This window comes from Bos grunniens, chromosome 24 (assembly GCF_055505025.1).
Source record: "Bos grunniens cultivar Pamir isolate PY7600 chromosome 24, Bosgru_T2T1.0, whole genome shotgun sequence".
Classification (NCBI taxonomy): Eukaryota; Metazoa; Chordata; class Mammalia; order Artiodactyla; family Bovidae; genus Bos; species Bos grunniens.
In genome coordinates, this window is record NC_141188.1 from 47,460,504 (window position 1) to 47,481,360 (window position 20,857).

Here is a 20,857-nt window from a genome sequence, read left to right on the forward strand (position 1 = left end):
CCATCACCAACTCCCGGAGTTCACCCAGACTCACATCCATCGAGTCAGTGATGCCATCCAGCCATCTCATCCTCTGTCGTCCCCTTCTCCCCCTGCCCCCAATCCCTCCCAGCATCAGAGTCTTTTCCAATGAATCAACTCTTCACATGAGGTGGCCAAAGTACTGGAGTTTCAGCTTTAGCATCATTCCTTCCAAAGAAATCCCAAGGCTGATCTCCTTCAGAATGGACTGGTTAGATCTCCCTGGAGTCCAAGGGACTCTCAAGAATCTTCTCCAACACCACAGTTCAAAAGCATCAATTCTTCGGTGCTCAGCTTTCTTCACAGTCCAACTCTCACATCCATACATGACCACAGGAAAAACCATAGCCTTGACTAGATGGGCCTGTTTTATTAGACCCCCATTTCTAGGTCTGTGAAACTTCCCACCCCTCCTTCCCAATTCATCTGAGTGAGTTCAGTCAGGGTGGTACAAATGTAGGGACTGTTGCACATAGTGGTCCAAGCCCTGCAGCATCACTATCCTTTGCCCAAAGTTCTGCCCTGCTGGAGGGGCTGTGCTGTCCATAGAGCTGCATTTGCCTATACTAAATTAAGAACTCATGACCTCAGCTGGGGCTTGAGTTACCAGCAGAATGGAATTAGCTATTACAACTTCTGCTCCTTGGGAAGAATGTGAAACTGAATGTTGGGTAAGAAGTCAGCTTGGAAGAGATGTCCCTCGTTAAATGTGTCTGAGGCTATTTTAAGAGAAGACTGAGGATTGTGTGGGGTTGTCCTTGGAGCCTGTCTGGTTGCCAGGGGAACTTTTTCTTGTGAGTTATCCCAGGAGCACGTAAGAGCCGGCTCGCCATAGCCTGGCTCCGACCCTGTGCCAGGACTGCTGATGTCCAGGTTTTGATGACACACCACTCAAAGAGGCGGCCCTGCCAGCTTTATTTAGTGCTATGATGCATGGATGTGCTTTTCATATCAGCACAGCTCTCTCTCATGCTGCGCAGGTTTTTATTTTCAGGTTTATCTTACAGTGCTCAGACCTCATATTTACAGTTTCCTAATGGCACCCCACTCCAGTACTCTTGCCTGGAAAATCCCATGGACGGAGGAGCCTGGTGGGCTGCAGTCCATGGGGTCGCACAGAATCGGACACTACTGAGCGATTTCACTTTCACTTCCATTCTGCAGTGGCGGTCGTGGGCTGACCGCCTGCCTCCACTGCATTGAGAGGAAGAATTGCTCTATTTTCTATCACATCTTCAGACACTGAGCGTAAAACCTGATTCGTCTACTACCTAGCAATGTGGCCTTAAAGACATCATGTAACTCAGGTATTGAATGGATGTAACAGTTGCCCTAGCTGCCCTGTTATTCTTTCATTCACTTATTTATCTTTTTAAAATGACTTTTATTTTATTTTACTTATTAATGGCTGTGCTGAGTCTTTTCTGCTGCACAGGCTTTTCTCCAGTTGCAGAGAGCGGGGGCTCCTCTGTTGCGGTGCATAGACTTCTCATCGCTGTGGCTTCTCTTGCTGCTGAGCACAGGCTCTAGGGCACGTGGGCATCAGTAGCTGCAGCTCCCGGGCTCCAGAACATAGGCATGTGGGATCTTCCCGGACTAGGGATCGAACCCGCTTCTCCTGTATTGCCAGGCAGATTCTTTTCCACTGAGCCACCAGGGAGGCCCTCATTCACTTATTTATTAACAAGTTTTATTAAATACTCTGTGTTAGGTAGTGAGCCCACAAAGATAAATAAGTTTCCCCTCAATCTCAGAGAGGCAGTTTATGCATTCACAGTATATTAGACTGGAAGTGACTGTTCAGCCCAAATTTTAGTCTTATAGACAAGGAAACTGAGGCCCAAGGAAATGAAATAATTGCCCAGATGTCACACCCAGCCACTGATGAAGTTGGGCTGGGAACCCAGATTGCTTATTTCCTGACCCAAAGATCTTTCCTCCATATCACCTACTTTTGGCTAAACTGTAATGTTTCTGTCTCCCTGCTTAGCTTTTAACTACTTTAGAAATCTAGACTGGAAATAAGATTTCCTTTCTTTGTTTTTTTTTAAATTCAGCCATTTTTGTTCTAACAAAGCCCAGTTATTCTTTATCTTCCAATTAAAGATATCAGGCTCCCTTCTGGTTTTTGTTTCTCATTTGTTTTGGCTGTGGGAATTTTAGTTCCCTGACCAGGGGATGGGCCCTGCTTATTACAGTGGAAGCTCAGAGTCTTAACCACTGGACCGCCAGGGAAGTCCTTGTTTCTATTTTTAAAGTAACTCTTAACATTTGCTCTATATTCTAGAATTATTTCTCTTCATCTCTAGGTTTGCAAATATGTATTTCTCTTAAGTAACTTTTCTGGAAGCAGAGCACATATAGCAAAATCATAAGGCTTTATAACTTGATGAATTTTCAAAGTAACACACTCACTTGCACATCACACAGATCAGGATATGTATGGACCATCACCACGGAACCCCTTCTGTGTACCCCATTCCAGTCATTACTCTCACAAAGGTAACAAGAACCCCAACTTCTGTCACAGGTTGAATTCATCCTGTCTTAGAAATCACACAGCATGTGAGTCTCAGCTGGGGAGAGCGGGGGAGTAATCCTTCCCAGAGGCATTTGGCAATATCTGTAGACACTGTTCTTGCCTGGAGAATCCCAGGGATGGGGGAGCCTGGTGGGCTGCCGTCTATGGGGTCGCATAGAGTCGGACACGACTGACGCGACTTAGTAGCAGCAGCAGCAGCAGACATTTTTGGTTGTCACAACTAGGAGAGTGCCATGGTCATCTAGTGGGCGAAGGCCCAGGGTGCTGTTGAATATACTACAATCTTGGACTTCTCTGGCATCTAGTGGTTAAGACATCCTGGTTCCACTACAGGGGGCATGGATTGGATCCCTGTTCAGGGAACTAAGATCCCATGTGCTGTGGGGCAGCTAAGCCCACACGTTGCAACTACTGAGCCCTTGCACAGCCACAAAAGGTCCCACAAGCCACAATTAAGACCTGACGCAACCAAAACCACATTTAAAATATTTTTTAAAAATAGGAAAAAAACTATAATCCTCATGACAAAAAATTATCTCACTCAAACTGTCAATAGTGCTCTCCTTTAGAGTGCTTCATTGTTTTACTTATCCATTCTACCGCTGATGTGTTGCTTCCATTTGAGGTTCTTACAAATAAAGTTGCCATGTATGTTCTCATATATGTCTTTCGAGGTACATACATTTACATGTATATGAAGTATATACTTAGGATTAAAATCTCTGATACATTCAAATCTAGAAAATACTGTGAGAACATTTCCCAAATTAATTTACATTCTTACCAGCTATGTGTGAGGTCCAGTTGCTCCACAGCTTCATAAATCCTGGGTATTATCATTAAGAAAATTTTAAGCCATTTTGTGAGTGTTGGTATTATCCCACTTATAGTTTCAGTTTATATTTAAAAAATATTTCTGTGTTTTTGAGAGGTGAGCCCTGTTTCCCTGCAGTGCCCAGGCTTCTCACTGCCGTGGCTTCTCTTTTTGCAGAGCACAGACTCCTGGGTGCAGCAGGTTCAGTAGCTGTGGCTCACAGGCTTAGTTGCTTCGAAACATGATCCAACCCACGTCCCCTGCATCGGCAGGCAGATTCTTAACCACTGGAGCACCAGCAAAGTCCAATTTGCAATTTTTTGCTGACAATTAAGGCTGAGAACATTTTCACCTGCTTTTTGTTTATTTGCGTACTCTATTTTGTAGATTGCCAGTTTAGTCTTTGGCCTATTTTTCTTTATTTCTTTTTTAAATTAGTTATTTATTTGGCCGTATCGAGTCCCTGCGGGCTTAGTTGCTCCAGGCACTTGGGATCTTGGTTCCCCTACTATGGATCAAATCTGCATCCTGTGTATTGCAAGGCAGATTCTTGCAGGGAAGTCCATGAGCATTTTTCTATTAGGCCGTTTGCCTTTCTCTTGCTAATTTGTAAATTATTTATATTTTCTGGATAAGAGTTTTTTATCAGCTATAATTATTACAAATATCTCCTCTCATTCTGTGACTTGTTTTACTCTTTTAACAGCATCTTTTGATGAACAGAATTAGTTTTAATATTCAGTGACTCAATCTTCATCTTTTCATTAGTGCTTTTTCACCTTCATTTGAAAAGTTATTTTCACTGGGTTATAGGTTGGCAGTTATTTTAACACTTTAAATATATGATTCAAGTATTTTCTTACTTCCATCATATATTAGTTTTTTATTGCTATATAGAAATATTGTAGCTAATTAGCATCTTAAAACATATTTATGATCTCACAGTTTCTGTGGGTTAGAATTCACAGCTTATTTTTGTCCTCAACAAGGCTGTAATTAAGATGTTAGTCAGGACAGGGTTCTCATTTGGGGCTTGACTAGGAAAAGGATCTGCTTCCCTGTTCATTTAGTTTATTGGCCACGTTCAATTCCTTGAAGTTGTAGGACAATAGACATCAGTTTTTTGCTAGCTACTGCTGCTGCTGCTGCTGCTAAGCCACTTCAGTCATGTCCGACTCTGTGCGACCCCATAGACGGCAGCCCACCAGGCTCCCCTGTCCCTGGGATTCTCCAGGCAAGAACAGTGATGTGGGTTGCCATTTCCTTCTCCAATGCATGAAAGTGAAGTCACTCAGTCGTGTCCAACCCTGAGCGACCCCATGGACTGCAGCCTTCTAGGCTCCTCCATCCATGGTATTTTCTAGGCAAGAGTACTGGAGTGGGGTGCCATTGCCTTCTCCGTTAGCTAGCTACTAGGTGAGGCCAACCAAAGTCCTGGCCAAGTGAGATTCCCCAGTATGGCCACTTACTTTTCAAAGCCAGCAAGGGTGATGAGACCCCAGTAAAACAGGCACTGTGACCTTACGCAGTATGACCGTGCAGTATTGTAACTAACCTAACATACTCACACAGGTGATCATGTGCATCTTGTCACCTTTGCCTTATTTGTTGGCCACAGGTCCCGCCCACACTCAGGGGTGGGCGACATGAGGACGTGACCATCAGGAAGCAAGGACCTTGGGGGACCTGCTGAGGCTGTCCGCACCTTCTCACTGAGAAGTCACTGTATCTCTTGCACACTATTGTCCATTCTTTTTTCTCTCAATTTTTTAACATCTTTTCCCTCTCCTTCAGTATGGATATTTTTACTAACCAACCTTCCAGATTACTGATTTTGTTTTCAATCTGCTGTTAGACACATCTAATGCATTATTAAGTTCAATTGTATTTTTCCCATTTATAATTTCCATTTTGTTCTTTTTAAAAAAACATGTAACTTCTAGTTCTCTGGTGAAGTTCTCCATTTTTGTCTTTTCTTGAACACATCAGTCACATTTACCACTTCAGTTCACATCCTTTTATAGGAAGCAACTATCATCTTACAATCCTGATATCGGGCTGTGAGATGGTACATGCATCAATACATATATTTATAACTTACAGATCTCAGCAACACTGTGAACATATAAAGTGCAAATGCTGCAATTCATCATTCACTTCCTCTTTTATTATTCACATAGGACATGAGTAATAACACACCCATTCACCTTTACAGTGGTTAGATGAAAACCTAGTGAGAAAACCTCTAAACCCTTGGTTCGTCTAATAAAATCATTGCCATGGTAGAAATTCTGGAAGGGAGGTATCCAGGATTGCTCTCTGAGCAACAGTATCTATTTGGAATAAAATGGTCAGAGAAGGAAAAATATAGTAATACATCCCTTATATGTGGAATCTAAAAAGGAATGATACAGATGAACTTACTTACAAAACAGAAAGGCACAGACTTATAAAATGAACTTATCATTGCCAGGGGGGATGGGATAGTTAGGGAGTTTGGGGTAATCATGTACACGCTGCTATATTGAAAATGGATAATCAACAAGGACTAACTGTATAGTACAGGGAACTCGGCTCAATGTTATGTAGCAGCCTGGGTGGGAGGGGGGTTTGGGGGAGAATGGAAACATGTATGTATATATGGCTGAGTCCCTTGGCTATTCACCTGAAATTATCATGACATTGTTCATCAGCTATATCCCCATACAAAATAAAAAGCTTAAAAAAAAAAGACTTAAAAATAAATAAATGAAAAAAAATGGCCAAAAAAGGATTTCTCAAGAAAATTTATGAAGGAGAGTATGGCAGGGGCCTCTGAAATGACCCCTGCCTTCTGGTATTCTCTTCTTTGTCTATGCTTCTCACCTTGCGCGTGGACTGAGCTTATCTATTTCCTTCTAACAAACAGGACTCATGGGGCACAGTTATGCTAGAACTGTCCTTGTTGTTTACCAAATATTCAAATTTAACTGGGTGTCCTATATCTTGTTCTATTTGCTAAGCTGGCAACCAGTGTGTATTCTCCACTTATGATGTCTCTAAATTAGAATTTCAATTATGAGTAGGCAATGTTACAGAAATTTTGGCAATGGGAGTCACAGCTTTGGTCATTTATGCAAGTAAAAATAGAAAGAAATTAGGTTTTAGGGGACTTCCTTCATGGTCCAGTGGCTAAGACTTTGCACTCCTAATGCAGGGGGCCTGAGTTCGATCCCTAGTCAGGAAACTAGATCCCACATGCCGCAACTAAGGGGTCACACGTCATAGCTAAAGACCCTGAATTCACAGCAAAGGTCAAAGATCCCGAGTGCCCCAAGATCCAGTGTATCCAAATAAATAAACATTTAAATCTTTTTTTTTTTTAAAGAAAGAAAGAAATTAGATTTTGAAACTAACCCCTCATTCTCTTATTGTCCTAATATTTTTTCAGTGTATTCTCTTGACTTTTCCAGATATCTAATTATTTCACATGCAAATAATATAAGTTTACTTCCTCCTTATCAATTTTGGATCTTCTCATTTTTTTCTCAGCAAGTACTATCATGCCAATGTGGTCGTGGTGGTATTAATAACAGCAAAAATTTTAGTCATTACTGTACAGTGACTGTTTCCCAGGTGGCACTAGTGGTAAAGAACCCGCCTGCCAATGCAGAAGACATAAGAAACACGATCCCTGGGTCGAGAAGATTCCCTGAAGGAGGAAATGGCAACCCACTCCAGTACTCTTGCTGGGAGAATTCCATGGACAGAGGAGCCTGGCGGGCTACGGTCCATGGGGTCACAAAGAGTTGGACATGGCTGAAGTGACTTGGCACGTGTGCATGGACTGTATAATGAACTACTCCAAATGGCATAAAATAACTGTGGATTCTTTGGGTGAGGAGCCGGGATGGGGACAGTGGGCATTATTCACGTTTGCTCCATACTGTCTGCAGCCTCAGGTTGGGAAGACTGAAAGGCTGGGGATGGTTAAAGAGCTGAGGGGTAAAATCACCAGGGATGCTTCAGTTGTTTGCCTGGCATTTGTTGCTGGCTTTGGGCAGGATCTCAAGCTGTCAGCCTCGGGCTAAAACATTAACACCTGATCTCTTTGTGTGGTGTCTTCATGATGGCTGATTTGGGCTTATTTCCAATATGATAGCTGGTTTTTGAGAGTTAGCATTTTAACAGAGCAAGGCGAAGATATAATAGCATTCTTATGATCAATCTTGAAAGTCACAAAGCCTCAATTCCATCATTACTGTATTAGAAGTCCACCCACAGAGTCAAGAGAAAGGGACATAGACTCCCCAGCCAGTGGTTGGAAGGTCAGGATTACATTGTAAGAAGAGTGCAGAAGATATCACTGTGGTCATCATTGGAAAATGCAACCTGGCAAAAAGAACGACTTTGCTGTGTTCCTGAATTGAGTGGAGATCCTTCTACTAAAGTGCCTTCACCTTTAAGCCTAGGTTCAGATTTATTAACATGTCAAGGAAGTCCCTCTGTTCAGAAATTATTGCGTTTTTAAATAATAAAAACTTGGTTCAATTCCGTTCAGTCACCGATCATGTCCAACTCTTTGCGACTCCATGAATTGCAGCATGCCAGGCTTCCTTGTTCATCACCAACACCCGGAGCTTGCTCAAACTCATGTCCATTGAGTCGGTGATGCCATCCAACCATCTCATCCTCTGTCATCCCCTTTTCCTCCTGCCCTCAATCTTTCCCAGCATCAGAGTCTTTTCAAATGAGTCAGCTCTTAGCATCAGGTGGCAAAAGTATTGGAGTTTCAGCTTCAACATCAGTCCTTCCAATGAACATTCGGGACTGATCTCTTTTAGGATGGATTGGTTGGATCTCCTTACAGTCCAAGGGACTCTCTAGAGTCTTCTCTAACACCACAGCTCAAAAGCATCAACTCTTCGGTGCTCAGCTTTCTTTATAGTCCAACTCTCACATCCATACATGACTACTAGAAAAACCATAGCCTTGACTAGACGGACCTTTGTTGGCAAGGTAATGTCTCTGCTTTTGAATATGCTATCTAGGTTGGTCATAGCTTTTCTTCCAAGGAGTAAGTGTCTTTTTATTTCATGGCTGCAGTCACCACCTGCAGTGATTTTGGAGCCCCAAAAAATAAAGTCAGCCACTGTTTCCCCATCTATTTCCCATGAAGTGATGGGACCGGATGCCATGATCTTCGTTTTCTGAATGTTGAGCTTTAAGCCAACTTTTTCACTGTCCTCTTTCACTTTCATCAAGAGGCTCCTTAGCTTTTCTTCACCTTCTGCCATAAGGGTGGTGTCATCTGCATATCTGAGGTTATTGATATTTCTCCCACCAATCTTGATTCCAGCTTGTGCTTCTTCCAGCCCAGCATTTCTCATGACGTACTCTGCATATGTTAAATAAGCAGGGTGATGATATGCAGCCTTGACGTACTCCTTTTCCTATTTGGAACCAGTCTGCTGTTCCACATTCAGTTCTAACTGTTGCTTCCTGACCTGCATATAGATTTCTCAAGAGGCAGATCAGGTGGTCTGGTATTACCATCTCTTTCAGAATTTTCCAGTTTATTGGGATCCACACAGTCAAAGGCTCTGGCATAGTCAATAAAGCAGAAATAGATGTTTTCCTGGAACTCTCTTGCTTTTTCCATGATCCAGCGGATGCTGGCAATTTGATCTCTGGTTCCTCTGCTTTTTCTAAAACCAGCTTGAACATCAGGAAGTTCACGGTTTACGTATTGTTGAAGCCTGGCTTGGAGAATTTTGAGCATTACTTTACTAGCGTGTGAGATGAGTGTAATTGTGTGGTAGTTTGAGCATTCTTTGGCATTGCCTTTCTTTGGGATTGGAATGAAAACTGACCTTTTCCAGTCCTGTGGCCACTGCTGAGTTTTCCAAATTTGCTGGCATATTGAGTGTAGCACTTTCACAGCATCATCTTTCAGGATTTGGAATAGCTCAACTGGAATTCCATCACCTCCACTAGCTTTGTTCGTAGTGATGCTTTCTAAGGCCCACTTGACTTCACATTCCAGGATGTCTGGCTCTAGGTGAGTGATCACACCATTGTGATTATCTGGGTCACGAAGATCTTTTTTGTACAGTTCTGTGTATTCTTGCCACCTCTTCTTAATATCTTCTGCTTCTGTTGGGTCCACACCATTTCTGTCCTTTATTGAGCCCGTATTTACATACATAATTTTAACCACCAGGGGGCAGTCATACTTTAAAAATACTTTCAGAGGGGAAGAAAATGAACAAACCCTTTCCTTGAAAGGCTGTCCCTGGGGTTCTGGGGCCAGAGGCAAAAATCACATGGCGGGATTCACTCCAACGGGGACACAACGCAGCACTGTGCCGCTTCAGGCCTGCGGATTGCACCAATTTGCCACGAGGCTCTGGCGCTTTGAGTGGAGGATGATGTAATGAAACCTGACCTAGGTTGTAAGGAAGTAGATCAGAGGATCTCCTAAACCAAACACTGCAGAGGGAGTGAACCGCAGTTAGCTGTTACCCTGGAGGGAGGGGTCTGGAGCACCCCCACCCCTTCCACCTTTCAAGTCCTCCCTGAAAAATCAGTGAGTGAGCACTTATTGAGCCCTGTCTATTCAGCAGTGGGGTATCTGGCAGGAGAAAAGCTTTCTGGTTACAAAGCAAGGCCTCACTTGCACACATTATGAGAGAGCAGTAAGGACAGCTGGAGCCAACAGTGTCCAGTCAGGAGCCGATGGTCCGCTACAGAAGCAGAGGCCACCCACCCTGGGCCCCAGCTTGCCTAGATGCAGCCTGGGCCCTACCCCTTGGGGTCCTGCCAGCAGAACTGTGCTTCCAGGAGCTCCAAATCTTTTCTCTCCCTGGCCTCAGATGAAGCATCTATTTTCAGTGTTTTGATTTGTCTTATTTTGGGTTTTGCTTGTCCAAAGTGGTTTATCAAAGCCCCACGTCCTCTCCCCATTTGGGGCTGGAACAGCTTTGGTGGCAGAGAAGGTGGAGAAACTCCCAGGCTCCTACCCCATCCAGCCTCCCCTGTTACCAAGGCTGCTGCCCCAGAGTCGTACCCTGCCCCTTCCTCAAAGAGAAACGGATTGCTCTTATCTAAGTTTCAGGAAGAAGCTGCAAAGAGAAAAAACAATTTAGAACCAACCAGGCCCAAGATGATGGGAGATTTGATTTCCAGTGGACCTTGAGCCTCAGTATACGCTCTTTCTAATGCATTAGAATCTGAATGACAAGGACTTCCTTGGTGGTCCAGTGGCCAAGACTCCCCATGCAGGCGGCTCAGGTTCCATCCCTGGTCAGGGAACTAGATCCCACATGCTGCAATTGAAGATCCTGTGTTCTGCAACTAAGTCCCAGAGCAACCAAAAAAATACTGGGAAAAAAAAAAGAATCTAAATGACATACCCACAGGCACAATGACAGTTGACAATTGCCTTGACAACAAGCAGGAAAGCTCAGCTAACTCATGAACATTCCTCCGACTCTTTCCAAATCCCTCCCTTTTACTTGATCCTCCTATACTGAGTATTTGGTGTCTCAGCCCTAATCAGGTTGAGAGGTTGATTTGTGAACCTGGTTCCTGCCTCTCCATTCATTGGCCACTCAATAAAGCTTGTGCTATTCCAGAACTGTACAAAAAAGATCTTCACGACCAAGATAATCACGATGGTGTGATCACTCACCTAGAGCCAGACATCCTGGAATGTGAAGTCAAGTGGGCCTTAGAAAGCATCACTACAAACAAAGCTAGTGGAGGTGATGGAATTCCAGTTGAGCTATTCCAAATCCTGAAAGATGATGCTGTGAAAGTGCTACACTCAATATGCCAGCAAATTTGGAAAACTCAGCAGTGGCCACAGGACTGGAAAAGGTCAGTTTTCATTCCAATCCCAAAGAAAGGCAATGCCAAAGAATGCTCAAACTACCACACAATTACACTCATCTCACACGCTAGTAAAGTAATGCTCAAAATTCTCCAAGCCAGGCTTCAACAATACGTAAACCGTGAACTTCCTGATGTTCAAGCTGGTTTTAGAAAAAGCAGAGGAACCAAAGATCAAATTGCCAACATCCGCTGGATCATGGAAAAAGCAAGAGAGTTCCAGGAAAACATCTATTTCTGCTTTATTGACTATGCCAAAGCCTTTGATTGTGTGGATCGCAATAAACTGTGGAAAATTCTGAAAGAGATGGGAATACCAGACCACCTGACCTGCCTCTTGAGAAATCTGTATGCAGGTCAGGAAGCAACAGTTAGAACTGGACATGGAACAACAGACTGGTTCCAAATAGGAAAAGGAATATGTCAAGGCTGTATATTGTCACCCTGCTTATTTAACTTCTATGCAGAGTACATCATGAGAAACGCTGGACTGGAAGAAACACAAGCTGGAATCAAGATTGCCAGGAAAAATATCAATAACCTCAGATATGCAGATGACACCATCCTTATGGCAGAAAATGAAGAGGAACTAAAAAGCCTCTTGTTGAAAGTGAAAGTGGAGAGTGAAAAAGTTGGCTTAAAGCTCAACATTCAGAAAACGAAGATCATGGCATCTGGTCCCATCACTTCATGGGAAATAGATGGGGAAACAGTGGAAACAGTGTCAGACTTTATTTTTTTGGGCTCCAAAATCACTGCAGTTGGGACTGCAGCCATGAAATTAAAAGACGCTTACTCCTTGGAAGGAAAGTTATGTCCAACCTAGAGAGCATATTAAAAAGCAGAGACATTACTTTGCCAACAAAGGTCCATCTAGTCAAGGCCATGGTTTTTCCTGTGGTCATGTATGGATGTGAGAGTTGGACTGTGAAGAAGGCTGAGTGCCGAAGAATTGATGCTTTTGAACTGTGGTGTTGGAGAAGACTCTTGAGAGTCCCTTGGACTGCAAGGTGATCCAACCAGTCCATTCTGAAGGAGATCAGCCCTGGGATTTCTTTGGAAGGAATGATGCTAAAGCTGAAACTCCAGTACTTTGGCCACCTCATGGGAAGAGTTGACTCATTGGAAAAGACTCTGATGCTGGGAGGGATTAGGGGCAGGAGGAGAAGGGGAGGACAGAGGATGAGATGGCTGGATGACATCACTGACTTGATGGATGTGAGTCTGAGTGAACTCCGGAGTTGGTGATGGACAGGGAGGCCTGGCGTGCTGTGATTCATGGGGTCACAAAGAGTCGGACACGACTGAGCGACTGAACTAAATTGATTCCAGTCTTAGGGTTTTTTTTATTGGCTGCACAAAATCAATTGAAAAAGAACCTCCCTGGATGAGATAAGGGGTCATAGCCTGGGCTAGAACTCCAGAGTAGATCCAGTTAATCAGTTTGGTAACACTCCCAGCCCCAAGTCAGTGAATACAGAGCTCAGCTTGAAAGAGAAGGAAAGGAGAGGAAAATGATTGATGTCTTGAAAATATCTCCCTTCACAGGATTCTGAGAATGCACAAGACTTAGCCCAAATCTGTTGTGATCAAGAACTTAATGGGTATTAGTTATTAGATGTACACAATCCTTTACCAGAATTTCCAAAGTCCCAAAGCTTTAAAAACCCGAAAGTCCTTCATAACTCATTTGGCAAAGCCTAATCTGACCCAAGCTTATTTGGCAGCAAAACCTCACCTGAACCACCATGCAGCTAATTTGGGTCTACATGTACCACTAGGTATGAGTAATTATATATTTCACTGCAGAAATCTACAGTGATTACAGAGTGCCGTCCCAGACTACACCAAGGATGTTGTGAGTCTGTGGTGTAACTGTCTGATTATCTTTCTAAAATCTAGAACAGTCTGAATTCTGAAACATAACTGACCCCTGAAACCTGTTTCTATATGAAACCTAGGTTCTATACCTTAACTCTGCTTTTATCTAGCTGTGTGACATGTGGTGATATGGTGACCCTAAGCTTCATGTCTCCTGATTTATCCCTGTTTCCTTGGTGGCTCAGCTAGGAAAGAATCTGCAGGAGACCTGGGTTTGATCCCTGGGTTGGGAAGATCTCTGCCCTTTGAGCGTGGGCAGGACCTGTGGTCTAACATCTAACAGAATACGGCAAAGGTGAAGAGATTTTTGAGGATGTGATTAAGATACCAAATCGACTGATTTTTATTTAATCAAAGAGGAAATGAGTATAAGTGGGCCTGGCTTAATCAGGTAAAAGCTTCAGAAGAGGGACTGCGGGCCTTCCCTGAGGCCAAGGCTCTCTCACGTGTTGGCTATGAAGAAATTTCGATGCTGTGAGAGGATCTGTGGAGAGGCCCTTGGCGAGGAACTGTGGGCAGCTTTTAGTCACTGAGGACATTTGGCTGACTACCAGCATGAAAATAAAGACCTCAGTCCTGCTACCCCAGGGAGAGGAATTCTGCCAGGAGCCCGAGGGAGCTTGGAAACTGATCTTTCCCCACTCGAGACCCTGATGAGATGGCAGCCCAGCTGACACCTTGATTTCAACATATCACAATGCCGAGGCACAGGACCCACTAACTTAAGGTCAGATCCCTGACCCAAGGAAGCTGAGCTAATAAGCGTGTGCTGTCTGTATCTACCGTATTGTGGTTGCTGGTTATGCAACACAGAGAACTAGCACACTGGAGAGAGTCCTTAATCTCCCGGGCTCCAGCTGCTCGTCCATAAACTGGGGAAATGGGTAGACTAAGGTCACATCTATGAGTCTTTCTGGATCCAGCTTTTGGAGACCCTCTGAGATTCTGGGTGCTTTGGTTTGGGCAGAGAAGGGAGAATGGTCCTCCAGCAGGTGAGCATACGTGGGGCAGGGGGCCGTGGGAGCCAATAAAGTGCACATGCAGACAAAAATGCAGACAGACGAGAACTCCTCCCAAGTGCCCAGTGACCCATCGTCTACTGGGCTGGACACTGCCTGCGGCTGGCACCACTCCTGGCTACAGAGGCGATCGTCTTTCAAAAGCAGGGAAAACAAGCATCCTCCTTTCCCTGCTCTGCCAAGGGAGCTCCACACCACCCTGAACACTGCCCCATCTCTAGCAGTTTAGGAGGGGTGAAAGGTCCATTCCCAGCCATCTTCTTCTCGAGACCGCTTTGGGCTGGTGGCCGCAGGACAGGGAACCACAGTGGACTGAGTCAGGGCAGGCGTCAGGTTTCTTGTGAGTTCTTGGCAAACCTCTGGAGATGGTGAGTTGTGCTTCCGTGTCCTCTCACGGAGCCCCCAGTCCATGTGTCCCTGCTTTCCACACTCCATGCCTGTTGGGGGGCCCGGACCATCAACATGCCCCAGGGGTGGTGCAGCAAACTTCCCTCCGCGAAGACGCCCTGAGACCCAGCTCACTCTCATTTCACTGGCTGCAGGGATGGTCCCTTATGAAATTCCTTGGGGGATGATCTCATTAAGCCTTGTTATGGGTCACTTCTATTTTAGGGAGAATAAATTTGCTGGAATCTTTCTATGGGCAGCTGGTTAATTGAAACCTGAGGTGGGGGTTGGGGGAGGGGTGTGCACAGGTGAGGCGGTAGAGAAAGCTTGGAAGGAGGTGGGGGTGGGGGGTGCTGCGGGGGTACATATGAGGGGAGCTGATAAGGAGGAAGCCACAGGCTGAGGAGGGGGGGAGAACCTGAAACAAGCATCCACTGCGGGCTGATCCGCTTGGATAGCCTCCTAGCTGCTGCGTGGGCCTCTGTGCTCAACCCTGCCAGACACGTGAGTCCCGATCAGCGTTGACGTGATAAGGGCCTAGGCCAGGATGCGGCAACAGAGATGGAAAAGAAGGAGATATAAGAGAACTTGGAAACAAATTTGATATAGGAATGGAGGAGAGGAAAGAAGCCGAGATGACCTTGAAAGATGCCTGCAGGATGGGGAGAGGTGTCAGAGTACAAGCCCAGGAGAGGCCTAATCAATGCCAAGTTCAGGGCTCTATTGTTTGAAGAATCCCTCTTCACCTACTTCTGGAAAAAACACTTCCTGTCTCCAGTCTTCTGGCTCTTCAAGCATTCATGCCTGCAGGCAGCTAATGTGAACTGAGTACCTGCTGCCGGTGGCACCCAGGCTCAGCACTGGGCAATGCAAATGTAAACAAACACACGTTTTAGGCCAAGTCACTTGAGTCTCTTCAGAGCAGTTAGCGGCTCAGCATCTCTTTTACTTCGATTTCCTTTTCAAACAGTTGTGCTGATCTTCAGGATAGGTCCTACAGAGAAGTGGATATAAAGACGATAGAAAATCTTGGGTTGGGGACCGTAAAGTCAAATGAATCCCAAGTGGTCACAGGTGACCACTAATTAATTGTGTGACCCTTGGCTGGACTGCAATCAGGCCTGGATTCTTTCATCTGTAAAATGAGTGAGTATGGTTAGGTGATTTCTGAAAACTCTCCTACCTTTCTTTCATTTTTTTTTTTAACTTAAATTTTTTTATTTAAAAAATTTATTTGAATTTTTAAAAGTTTGACCGCATTCAGTCTTCACTGTGGCACGCAGGCTTCTCTAGTTGCAGCACTTGGGTTTAGTTGCCCCATGGCATATAGGATCTGAGCTCCCCGATCAGGGACTGAACTCGTGTCTCCTGCATTGGAAGGTAGATTATTAACCACCCACCACCAGGGAAGTCCCTCATGCTTTGATTTTGATGTGACAGTGTTATGAAAAGTTTGGTTTCCACATAAATGTGAGGTAGTGCTTTATTTCAGAAAATGATAATAATGTGAGCACCCACAGAGGGATGTGGGCGTGATGTGGGAAACCCCACGGACGGAGGAGCTGGGCGGGCTGGAGTCCATAGGGTCACAAAGAGGAGCACATGACTTAGTGGCTAAACAACAACAATAAAGTTAAATTGGTATCCTTATAGGAGGAGATTAGGACACAGACAATACAGACTGAGGGGTGACCACGTGAAGACATAGCAGGGAGAAGGCCGACTGTAAGTTTCAGAAGAAACCGAACCAGCTGACACCTTGATCTTGGAATTTAGACTCTAGAACTATGAGGAAATACATTTCTGCTGTTCAAGTCACCAGTCTGTGGTACTTCAGTCCTGGTGAATTAATAAACACTCTCTGTAGGGCCTGCCCACTTGCAAAGGGACTATATTCTGGGCTGCTCACCAGGCCATAAATCCACTACTTGGAGGAAGGTCTGAGGTTGTCCAGTCTGTCTGCAGCTGGCTGAATACGGTCTACAGTGGCCGTGACGTATTAGGAAGACTGTGGGGCCTGTGCATTTCTCTGTGTCCTCCTATTAAGCTTTTATTTCTCATAAAGTTGACATGTAAATGTTCACCTGTTTTCTGTGTCTTATTTTTCAATTGGTTCCGAACTTTCTTTTTGAGGAGAGGGAGAGAGGGCTATTTATTGCACCTCTACCCCTATCCCAGCAAGAAAAAGGAAAGAAAAAACCATCTCAACCCATCTTACAAATAAGTCTTCCTCGGGGACTTTGTTCTTTTTTCTAAACTCCTCTTTCGCTGTTGCCCTCATCACTCCCAGATGAGCACTCTGACCCCAAGCCCACTCTTTCCCAGAATGGCTTGGATCTTTTTGACATCTGCCTAGAAGACTTACCTCCTCTTCTGGGTGCTGCAAATTCTCTTTGTTCTCAGAGTCTTGGCTCAGAAGTCTTCTTCCAGCTGAGTCCTCCCTGGGCACAGGCCATGTCTGCAGCTTCCTAGTCTCAGCTCCCATGACTCTGGGTGCACACTCCTTTTATGTTGGCACATAGTCCTAAAGTTAGGTGACCCCGTGTCTGTCTTCCCCACTAGGACAGGGTGGGCTGAGTTCTGAACCTGGAGGGGCTCTGGGTCTGTGTCCCCAGGGTTGGCACCGTGGTTGGCTCCAAAGCAGGTCCATAAAGTGCTGGAGAATGAAAGAGTGGCAGGGTGATGTTTTGATATATTGATTTATGTTTTTTATAGTATTCCAACTAACTCTTCCATTTCAAGTAGACTGCCAGGTTGGTAACTTCTTGTTTCCCTGATTCGGGTTTGGTGCAAGGCAGAAGGAGGTTGAGGTCACTGACTCTTCCTGTCCTTTAAAAAAAAAAATCTAAACTCAATGGGTTTCATGTACGTTGTAAGGGGAAGGGACAAGGTAAGAAGGGGAGATGGCCTTTGAGAGAGAAGAAATCATGAGGGCCTGGAAGGTATAAGAGATGTGAGTAACATTATCCTTGTACAGATGTCCATGATGAAAGTGGGGTGGGAGGCCTTTGGGGATCCAGTGTTGGCAAAGATTTCTCTCCATGCATCACATGGAAACAGACCCCAGCTACTGCCCACCACTGTGCTTTGGTAAATGACAAATTGATGTGCATGAGAGAACAGGCCCCATCCTAATTCTCCAGGCACTTGGGCATCCTGAGTACCGAAGGGAAATGAAGCTTCAGCAATGACTGACATGAACTTTCCTGCCAGGTGGGGGCTTTAGAGTAGAAATTAAATTGGCTTATAGACCATAAGGAAAGTGAGCTGAATACAGATGGCCAACATGCACATGAAAAGATGCTCAACATTGCTAATCATTAGAGAAATGCAAATCAAAACTACAATGAGGTACCGCCTCATCCCTGTCAGAACTGCCGTTATCAAAGAGTCTACAAATAATGAATACTGGGGACGGTGTGGAGAGAAGGGAACCCTCCTCCGCTGTGGGTGGGAGTGCAAGTTGGCACAGTTACTATGGAAAACACCACAGAGGTTCCTCAAAAAACTAAAAATAGAGTTGCCCTATGATCCAGTAATCCCAATTGTGGGAATATATCTAGACAAAATTGTAATTCGAAAAGATACATGCACCCCTATGTTCATAAGAGCATTATTAATAATAGCCAAGACAAGGAAACAAGCTAAACGTCCATCCATGCAACGTGAAAGGATAAAGAAGATGTGGTGCATATATACAGTGGAGTACTATTCAGCCATAAAAAGAATAAGTAATGCCATTTGCAGCAACATGGACGGACTTAGAGATTATTACACTAAGTGAGTCCGACACAGAAAGATAAATACCATATGCTCTTGCTAAGTCGCTTCAGTCGTGTCCGACTCTGTGCGACCACATAGACGGCAGCCCACAGGCTCCACCGTCCCTGGGATTCTCCAGGCAAGAACACTGGAGTGGGTTGCCATTTCCTTCTCCAATGCATGAAAGGGAAAAGTGAAAGTGAAGTCGCTCAGTCATGTCCGACTCCTAGCGACCCCATGGACTGCAGCCCACCAGGCTCCTCCGTCCATGGGATTTTCCAGGCAGGAGTACTGGAGTGGGGTGCCATTGCCTTCTCAGAAATACCATATAGTATCACTTATATGTGGAATTTAAAATGACGCAAATGAACCTATCTAGGAATCAGAAACAGACTCACAGACACAGAGAACAGACTTGTGCTTGCCAAGGGGGAGGAAGGGTGGGAGAGGGGTGGATTGAGAGGCCGGGGTAAGCAGATGCAAACTGTTATATATAGAATGGATAAACAATAAGGCCCAAATGTATATGGTGCAGGGAACTATATTCAATATCTTGTGATAAACCCTAACAGAAAAGAACATTAAAAAACATGTGTAACTGAATCACTTTGCTGTACAGCAGAAATTAGTACAATATTACAAATCAGGTATACGTTAATTTTTTAAAAAGACTCAAAAAAAAAAGTGAGTTGGGGATCTAGATTATAATCCACTAGAAGTGGACTCAATGAATTCCCCAACCAGAGATTGAACTCTGGCATCAGCAAGTAAAGCCTGGTATCCTAACCACTAGGCCACTGGCAACTCTCAGGACATTTTGCTAAGGCCTGATCTGGTCCAGAATTTACTTCTTCATCCCTTTACCTGTTGCCTGGAATGTGGCTGTTTGGGGGTGAGTTGGTGAGGAGTGCACTCACAGTAGCCTGGGGCAGCCCAGGAAGGAGAATCCTTCAGTCAATGGATGTTTCCTGCCAGGGACTAAAGGTCCCAGGGGGGAGAGTTCTTCTAGGGAACACAGTGAGGACCAGGACCGTGAGACACACGGACCTCTCTCCACGCTGAGGCACCTCCAGCCCAGTTCAGTCTCCTCTTGTCTCCTCTTTAGCCCAACTCTGTCCCTGATGCCCTCCTCTCCCTTGATGCGGAGACTGGGCTCCCCGGGGATAGTCCAGTGATGGAATTTCTAATGCCTCACTGGGACACACCATCCTGGGACACACCATCTGCCTGAAGGGAGGCAGGGGAAGAGAACGTACTTTGAGAGGAGGACAGAGCAGCAGAGAAGAGAGGAAGATGAGTGGGGCTGGGGGAGACAGGGAGAGGAAGGAGAGCGGTGGGCTTGAAAGTGAAAAGTGAAAGTGCTAGTCGCTCAGCCATGTCCAACTCTTCTCTACCCATGGACGGTAGCCAGCCAGGCTCCTCAGTCCATGGGATTCTCCAGGCAAGAATAGTGCAGTGGGTTGCCATTTCCTTCTCCAGGGGATCTTCCCGACCAGGGGATGAACCCAGGTCTCCAGCACAGCAGGCAGATTCTTTAGCATCTGAGTAGGGACAGCAGGGACAGGGAGAGGAAGGAGAGTGGTGGGCTTGGGTTCGCCCAAAACAGAGTCCAGGACAAGAGCTTGTGCACAGGCCGTGGACTTGGGGAAGTTCCCCAGGAACAGAAGGGAGTAGCTTCGAAGAGCAGCTCAAGGAAGCAGGGAGGGCCACCGCAGGGTGCACCACCCAGTGGGTCTCCAGAAAGGCCTCGGAGCATGGTCCTGCTGGTGGCCACCAAGGAGCCCGGCAGAGAAGGCTTCAGACTTACCTTCCTGCAAGAAGGCAGTCAGACATTTATCCCCCAGCTCTGGCCTCTGCTGGCTTGAGGGTTCCCCTGAGGGGTAATAATAATTCCTTCTCTCCTTCAGTTTATCCAGGGTCCTCCAAGTCCTGGGAGGGAAGCCCTGGGACGGGGGACAGCAGGCAGCTGAGTGACGATGCAGACTAAGAAGACGTGAGCCGGGGCACATGCAAGAGAGGAGGGTGAAGATGGAGCAAAAGACATGGCTGCTGCTGCTGCAGCCGAGTTGCTTCAGTAGTGTCCGACTCTGTGCGACCCCAGAGACGGCAGCCCATCAGGCTCCCCCATCCCTGGGATTCTCCAGACAAGAACACTGGAGTGGGTTGCCATCTCCTTCTCCAATGCATGAAAGAGAAAAGTGAAATGAAGTCGCTCAGTCATGTCCAACTCTTCGAGACCCCATGGACTGCAGCCTACCAGGCTCCTCTGTCCATGGGATTTTCCAGGCAAGAGTACTGGAGTGGGGTGCCATTGCCTTCTCCAAAAGACACAGAGAGGAAGGCAAAGAGGGTGGTGATGAGGAGACAAGGCAGGGCAGACAAGAGCTATCCCCGTTTGGAGAGAGTCAGAAGGGAGCAGGTTTTCCCAGGTGGTGATGGTGTGAAGAACCACCTGCCAACGCAGGAGCAGAAAGAACGCGGGGTTGCGCGGCTCTGTGGGCTCGGCCCAGATCGGGAGAGGCCGGCCGGCCACCCAGAGCCTGTCCTCATCCTCCTCGG

The 20,857-nt window shown here is 45.6% G+C and overlaps 1 long non-coding RNA gene across 1 annotated transcript; it reads left to right on the top strand.

Moving 5' to 3' along the window:
* The first annotated feature begins 13,516 nt into the window (after positions 1 to 13,516).
* Positions 13,517 to 20,653, top strand: LOC147346212 (uncharacterized). The gene is made up of 2 exons (XR_015154026.1): positions 13,517 to 13,857; positions 20,206 to 20,653. It is a non-coding gene; the product is annotated as an uncharacterized LOC147346212 (long non-coding RNA).
* Positions 20,654 to 20,857: the final 204 nt, after the last annotated feature.